Genomic DNA, 7,729 nt, shown 5'->3' on the forward strand with positions numbered 1-7,729 from the left:
ATTTAACGAACTTTTACATCTTCGGAATATGAGATACCTATGTTCGTCCATCCATTGAACAAATCAGACGTCCAGTACCTTTAAGTTCTATGTCTTCATGTGCTGTGTTATATTAACGTCACCAGTTTCCACTTCTGATGTAACACATCAGAGTCCTACCGATAGATTAGTCTCTTCCCAGGTAAACTTTGCAAACAAGGGGGATCGGTGAAGATTTAATCCTGGCGGACCTGAATATCATTTAGCCCACAAATGTTTCTAGTGGGACTTATTAAATTTTAAGAGTATCGAATGAAGAATAAGCTAAAATGCTTCGGCTTATTTGTTGTGGTGGTATTATACTTAGAAAATAAGGTTAAAATGGTACATACCTAGCAATCTACTGAACGACATCACAAGAATAAATAAATTTAGGAACTGTGTACCTAACTTTTTCGTAACTATGTGGAAGAGACTTATTGAAATGTACAAGTCATGATGCTGTTCAATGTAAAATACAAGTGTGTGGAGTAGGAGGCGAAGTTTGTTTGTATTCAGCAGTAGAAGGTTTTGCTATCGCATTATTCTGAAAAAAGATATTCCGGCGTGGCTGACCTTAAGCCCAGCGTAACCAACAACATTCTGAAAGTTATTTAGACAACTGTGACGAATACAATTCACTTTACTATTCCGTTATCATACTGCTTAACATCTGTCACATTTTGGAAAGAAAAATTATTTGTTTCACCTTACTTTTTTTCCATATCTAAAAACTGAAGTACCTTATAATTTTACGTTATATCGCCTTATCCTAGTTTTTTGTGTTGTAGGTCGGGAGTTTCCCCGCCATTTCGATTTTTTGTGTATTCCTTCGATTGTTAACAGCTACCATGAACTACTTCTACGTGATTACTCTGCTATTCACTGCCTGGCACGGGGTTCAACGAATCACCTTCAAGCTCTCTACCGTTCCACACTCTACGGCGCGCGGGAAAAACGAGCACTTAAACTTTTTTGTTAAAGCTCTGATTCCTCTTATTTTATCATGATGATCATTTCTCCCTATATAGGTGGGCGCCAACACAATGTTTTCACAATCTAGGGAGAGAACTGGTGATTGAAATTTCATGAGAAGATCTCGTCGCAACGAAAAACGCCTTTTTTTTAAATTATTGACATCCCAGTTCACGTATCATGTCTGTGGCACTATCTCCCCTATTTCGAGATAGTACAAAAAGATTTTTCGATGTCATCCGTCAGTCCCACCTGATGAGGATCCCACACCGCACAGCAATACTCCAGAATACGGCGGACAAGCGTGGTGTAAGCAGTTTCTTTAGTAAACCTGTTGCTCTTACTAAGTGTCCAGCCAGTGAATCACTGTCTTTGGTTTGCTCTACCCACAACATTATTTATGTGATCGTTTCAGTTTAGGTTATTTGTAGTTGTAATCCCTAAGTATTTAGTTGAATTTACAGCCTTCAGATTTGTGAGACTTACCGTGTAATCGAAATTTAGCGGATTTCTTTTAGTACTCATGTGAATAACGTCACTCTTTTCTTTATTCATGGTCAGTTGCAACTTTTCGCACCATACAGATATCTTATCTAAATCATTTTGCAATTCATTTTGGTCATCTGCTGACTTTACAAGTCGGTAAATGACGTTATCATCTGTGAAAAATCTAATTGTGTTTCATCATAGCGATAAGAGGATATTCCGTCCTTTACTACTGAATTTTCGTGTGTTTACCAAACTGTTTCGCGTAATCGTGCTAGCCACTTCAGAGGTCTATAATATACAGTATATTTGTAATCAGTTTTTATCTATACAATAAAGGAAAATCTAAGATGCAACTGACGAAAAATGATGCAAATATTAACATTTTGCGTTTGCGTTATTATTTCACACAAAAGTCCTTAGAGATGTGTAAAAGAAGTTACTTATCATTGTTATCTAACAAAATATCTTTAAATTACCCAAATATTCTTAAACATTTTCATTACTTTATTTTTGGGACATAACAGCTGAGTCATTTTCTTTAGGTTGAAGTTACTTGTACAGCCATGAACATTGCAGAATGCTCCAGTCTGTGACAAAATCCTTACGTCTACGTGATCCAGATGTATAAACTGCACATATATCTCATGTCGTACCCCCATAAATGTTCCAAACGACTCTTCTTTGCTTTTGGTGAAGTAAATAAAAAATGAAACAAAAACGTGCCTTCTGCAACAGCATTTTCCTCTGTGACATTAGTATTGAAAGTAAAATTTAACGTCATAACAAATCAAGGGGATAGGTGCCACAGTATAAGTAGCAGCGTTCATGAACTCTCTCTGAATTCTCAGTCACCCTTAAGGCTGAGCATTATGGACGCACTACTCATTTCTTTTGTTTACTCGTTTGAGGTTACATCCACATGCTAGACAATTGTTATTTTGCCAGTGCAGTTCAATGAATTGCAGCATCAGTTTGATTGCATTAAGTGTGCTTTGATTTATGTGTCCCACTTGCAAAGACACTCGACACGCTTCTGTTATGACCAGGTGCTGAGTGTGTTTACATACCTACTACTTCATACCCACAGACACTGATCAGGCAGAATGTTATGGCCACCGACCCACTGTCGATATAAACTGGTCCAGGCGATAGCAGCGTCGCATGGCGAGGAATGACTGCTAGTCAGACAAACTCACGGTGCATCTAGTATCGGTGAGCGTGCCGTCCGCGTGTAGAATGGGGGAGGCCGGCGATCTATCTGAGTCTGACCGAGGGCCGATTGTGTTGGCCCGGAGGCTTGGTACGTGCGTTTCGGAAACTGCAGGAATTGTCGCATTACAGATGTCGGAGATCTAAGGTGGGCCGACTGGTAAAACAGGACAGACGACTAACTATGGCAGAACGAACATTAGAGTTTAATGGTGGACGAAGTGCGATGCAAGTGTGTCTGAACGCAGCGTACCGATGACTCGTGACGAAGTGCCTCCATACCCGAAGACACATATATGGGTCAGTGTTAACACCATGACCTCGGAAACTACGACTAAATTGGTCTCGTGATCATCTGCACTGGACATTGGCGCAGTCGCAGAGCGTTCTAGGGTCTGATTAATTTCGATACTTTCTTCATCGCGCAGATGAAAGGGCGCGAATCCGTCTCTTGTTGGACCTTGTAGTTCCTTGACCCTTTACTGTAGGATGGCGACAAGCGGGACGCGGCTCCATTACGCTCTGGGGGACATCCATGGGTCCAGTGGAGCTTGTGCATGTACCATGACGACCAAGGAGTGCCGTGCACTGGTTGCAGACCACGGATATCTCTTCACGACGATCGTGTTTCCTTATGGCAGTGGCATTTTTCAACAAGAGAAGGTGCCATATCACAAGGTCAGGAGTGTGATAGAATGATGTGTGTGGAGTGGTTCGAGGAACACAATCCCGAATTCCAGTTGATGTGTTGGCCCTCCCATCTCGACACATCTGAATCCGATCGAAGACATCTGGGCACGTGGCGTCAGAGCTCATCGCACGCCTCCCCTGAATTTACGGGAATTAAGCGACTTGTGTGTGCAGATGTGGTACCACTCCCTTCAGCGACCTACCAACGCCTCACTGCATCCCTGCAACGACACGTCGCCCTCGATATCCGTGTCAGAGGTGGACATACCGGCTATTAGGTTGATGGTCGTAATGTTCTGGCTGATCAGTCTAGTTTTCTACGTACAAGTATAGACAGTAGTTAATGAGTGAACAATGTATGCTGAGGGCGTCAAATGTTGATTACGTTTTAGTTCCTGCGTGTGTAGGGCCATATTACATGTGGCTCACTGAGTTGAACAGTAAATATCGGTATTATAGGGACTACTTTGTTATCCTTAGAGCAGACTTTTGTAGTCACTCTAGTCTTTCGAGTGTTATCATTAGTGTCAATGATTTTCCTGTTAAGCTTCATACGCATATTTTCAAAGAGAAGTCCTATGGATTCCAAATTTTTCCATTCCAGTGTCATTGTCACAACAGCTTTTTTTTACTATTATTTCTTAAATTCATTTTGTAACTCTAATAAAAATAACAAGCAGGGATTATGCACGTATAACTTCCGCTTTCATCGACGGAGTGGTAATGGCAGACAGGACTCGCATTGGAGAGAAAATCGAATGAGCTTTATTCCTAAGGAACCATTATTGCGTTTGCCTTAATCTACTAAGAGAAGCCATCGACCCCTAGACCTTGCTGGTCGAAAGAGAACTTCAACCACCGTCATGCGAGTCCCCTGCATTACCACAACGCCGCCTGTTGCAAACGAAAGAAATAACAAGACGAGTTATATCATTAATCCAAAGATTTATTGGATTGGTAACTGTGGTTTCAGGTGGTATTGGCCGCGATATCGCGGTCGCACATTTTAGCAGCCAGACGGTCTTCTCCAGACGTCGCGTTGGTGGCCACGCGTGAACACATCCAGCGTCTGGCATGGCGGCTCTCAAGAGCTGCGCGGTGTGAAGTACAGACCTCCAAGGTGGGCGCGGAGTACACCGGAGTGATCTGCCGACAAATATAAATTTCCAAATTATAAACGCCGCCCTATTATGGTGAGTTGATACATCTGTAAAGGAAAGTGCTAAATTATCGTAGAACCCCATGCTAATATATGGTCGTTTCCTGTATCCATAGAAGGAGTGTTTCTATCGCCCAAACTCATGAGCCCTAGAATACTATTTATCGCAAATATGAAAACTACCGACAGAGAATGTTTGCCTATTTACTCCTCCCGAAGTGTGATCTATTGTGGTGAAACGGTCTACAAAATTATTGCATCATGATGGTAGATAGCTGTTACAAGTATCATAATATTTATGAGTTAGTGGATACATCACGCAAACTGATGTATTATCCTCACCTGAACTATATTCATTAAGGAATGGAGAGAATTGTGACTGTTGGCAAATGCATCCATACCAAAATAGTAGAGTTTCTTAAAACAAGTTGTGTAAATTTTCAGTTCAAATTCGTAGAGCTTCATGGATAACTATGTGACAGAAAAATAAACGATCATGCAGCATAAGAAATGGGATTAAAATATCAAGAATAATCGTGGGACGCTGAAGGTGAAACTGTGCTGAAAATATGATAACTGTGTTATGGGCGGGAGGGGACATAGGAGAACGTTTACTGAATGGCTATCCGTCATCTGAAAGTGTAGGCAACGGTATTGTATGTACCATTGATTCTTCAGTTTAAGTATATCCTACCAACACTAGAGCGAAAAGATATGTATGCCGCGAAAGGATTTTGTATCTGATCAGATTTCACAGTTGGTATGAAAGAACAGCAGACTATGGGTACCGAGAACGTTTATGGGTCGACCAAAGAATTCTGTAGCCATGGCGGTATATCTAAACTGACAGCATTTCAATTATATTAAAAATCGTAAAACTCTATACTCGAATAATATTTTGAAGATTCCCCTTCTGAAGGGAGCTACCATGTAATCATGAAACGAGAAATACACTTAGAAACCAAAATCTGTTGTCCTTTACACAGATCGAAGTGCCACTCACCGTAACAGCACCGCTTTAATTCTCCTCCTGCAGCCGTCTCTGCAGCAACTCCACGAAAAAGGCGTCCAGTGTGAACTGACGCTCCTGTTGGAAAAGATCTTATTACTTTCATGTTGTCTAACATGTGAAGTGATTCAGAATTTGTTCTAGTTTCTGTCATATAAAAGTGTAACGAATTGTAAAATTTACCACAAATTAGCATGGTACAGGTATCGAAATTGAGAATATAGTAATTCAATTTATTATCCAACAAAGACAATTCGTTTCACATCTCAGATACTATTAATACTGACAAACAACTAATATCCCATTATCTTTATTAATTTTCTGTGTACGACAAGTTAATGGTGTGCTTCTGAGGTTATTCCGTGTTGTTGTTCCTGCTTTATGGTCAAAATTTCAACAACTGACCGAGCCATCTTCTTCATATCGTGAGACGTTTCCTGACTGATTCGAGTCAAGCAGAGCGTACATTACCGCAAAGTTCGCAGCACATGAAGTTGATGGCTGGGACGTCCGTTGAAGTGCACAAAATGAACACAACAATTCTGCCTAACACCCGGAAGCAGACCAGTAACTAGTACCACCTTCGAGAGTAAGTCATCATGTAGTGAGAAAACGAAAAATTCTCTTTCAAACCAAATGCTACTATTCCCTATACTGTTCGAATTTATACTAACCGGAGCAGGACGGACTTCTTTCTCTTCCTGCAGCCGCTTCTGCAGCACCTCCTCAAAAAAGGCGTCCACAGTGAACTGACGCTCCTGTTGGAAAAGAACTTACTAGTTTTATATTATCCAACAGGTGCAGTAGTCCAAAATTAATGCTATTTTCTATCATATAAAAGTGTTACCATGTGTTACATTTATCATAAATTTACAAGTGTACAGGTATAGGTACTTAATATCTAGTAACTCAACTTAGTATCCAAGAAACACCAATCGTGTGATGTCTCAGCAACAATTAATACTAACAAATATCTAATATCCGATTATATGTAACATTTTTCTGGGCATGACTGGTTAATGATGTGATTCTGAGGTTATGCCGTGTTGTTGTTCATGCTTTATGGTCAACATTTCAGCAACTAACCGACCCACCTTCTTCAGATCGTGTGACGTTCAATGACTGGTTTGAGTCCAAGCAGCGAGTACACATTACTGCAAAATTCGCAGCACATGAAGTTGATCGCTGGGACGTCCGTCGAAATAATGTCCACAAAATGAACACAACAATTCGGCCTAACACCCGCAAGCACACCAGTAACTACTATCACATTCAATAGTTATCATGTAGTGAGAAAACGAAAAATTCACTTTGAAAATAAATGCTACTACTCCTTCTACTGTTGTAAATTACACTCACCGAAACAGAAAGGACTTCTTTCTCTTCCTGCAGCCGCTCCTGCAGTATCTCCTCAAAAAACGAGTCCAGGGTGAACTGACGCTCCTGTAAGGAAAAGAACTTGTTAGTTTGAACAGTCGTAGAGCATGTTTGGTAATTCATAGATAGCGCTAGTTCTTTACATATACATGTGTTACAAATTCTTACATTTATTTCGAATTTTTGGCCTAGAGACAGTGATAGTGAGTATTCCCTGACTATCTGTAGTATCAGCTAGAATCTGTTCCTCCGACATTTACTACCATTATCCATTAAACTGGAATGACAGAGGCCTAAAATGTAACTTCTTGAGCCGCGGTCTTTTTATTACGAGCTACTCCTTGTTCTTTCTCTGTAAAGAAAGGTAAGTGGGACTGTAACAAGTTTTGCTAACAGTTCCTGTTTCTCTGTTCTCTGACTACACTGCACATTTCCTTTGGTCAGCCTCATATTACACACGGTCAGCAGGTAACTACCTGGGCAACCAGATGGTCTGCAATGTCGTATACAAACAATCGATTGCGTTGGCAGCATATTAAGTGGAGCTCTGCCCCTAGAATATTTTTCACCATACTTTTATACAACTTGAGAGGGCTGTTACCATTCTCAAACCTCTCACATAGTTATTTGTTCACTGTTAACAAATACCGCACCCAATTTCCCGGAATGATAAATGGTTAGAATCAACTGTCCATGTCTGAGGTCAGTGTTAAGTTAATTGGGCATCAATACAGTCGTCAGAATTGTTTAATCAGCATTCAGGTTCGATTATCAACATTATCTTACCTAATGGGACAAGTCCG

This window comes from Schistocerca cancellata, chromosome 6, assembly GCF_023864275.1.
Source record: "Schistocerca cancellata isolate TAMUIC-IGC-003103 chromosome 6, iqSchCanc2.1, whole genome shotgun sequence".
NCBI lineage: Eukaryota > Metazoa > Arthropoda > Insecta > Orthoptera > Acrididae > Schistocerca > Schistocerca cancellata.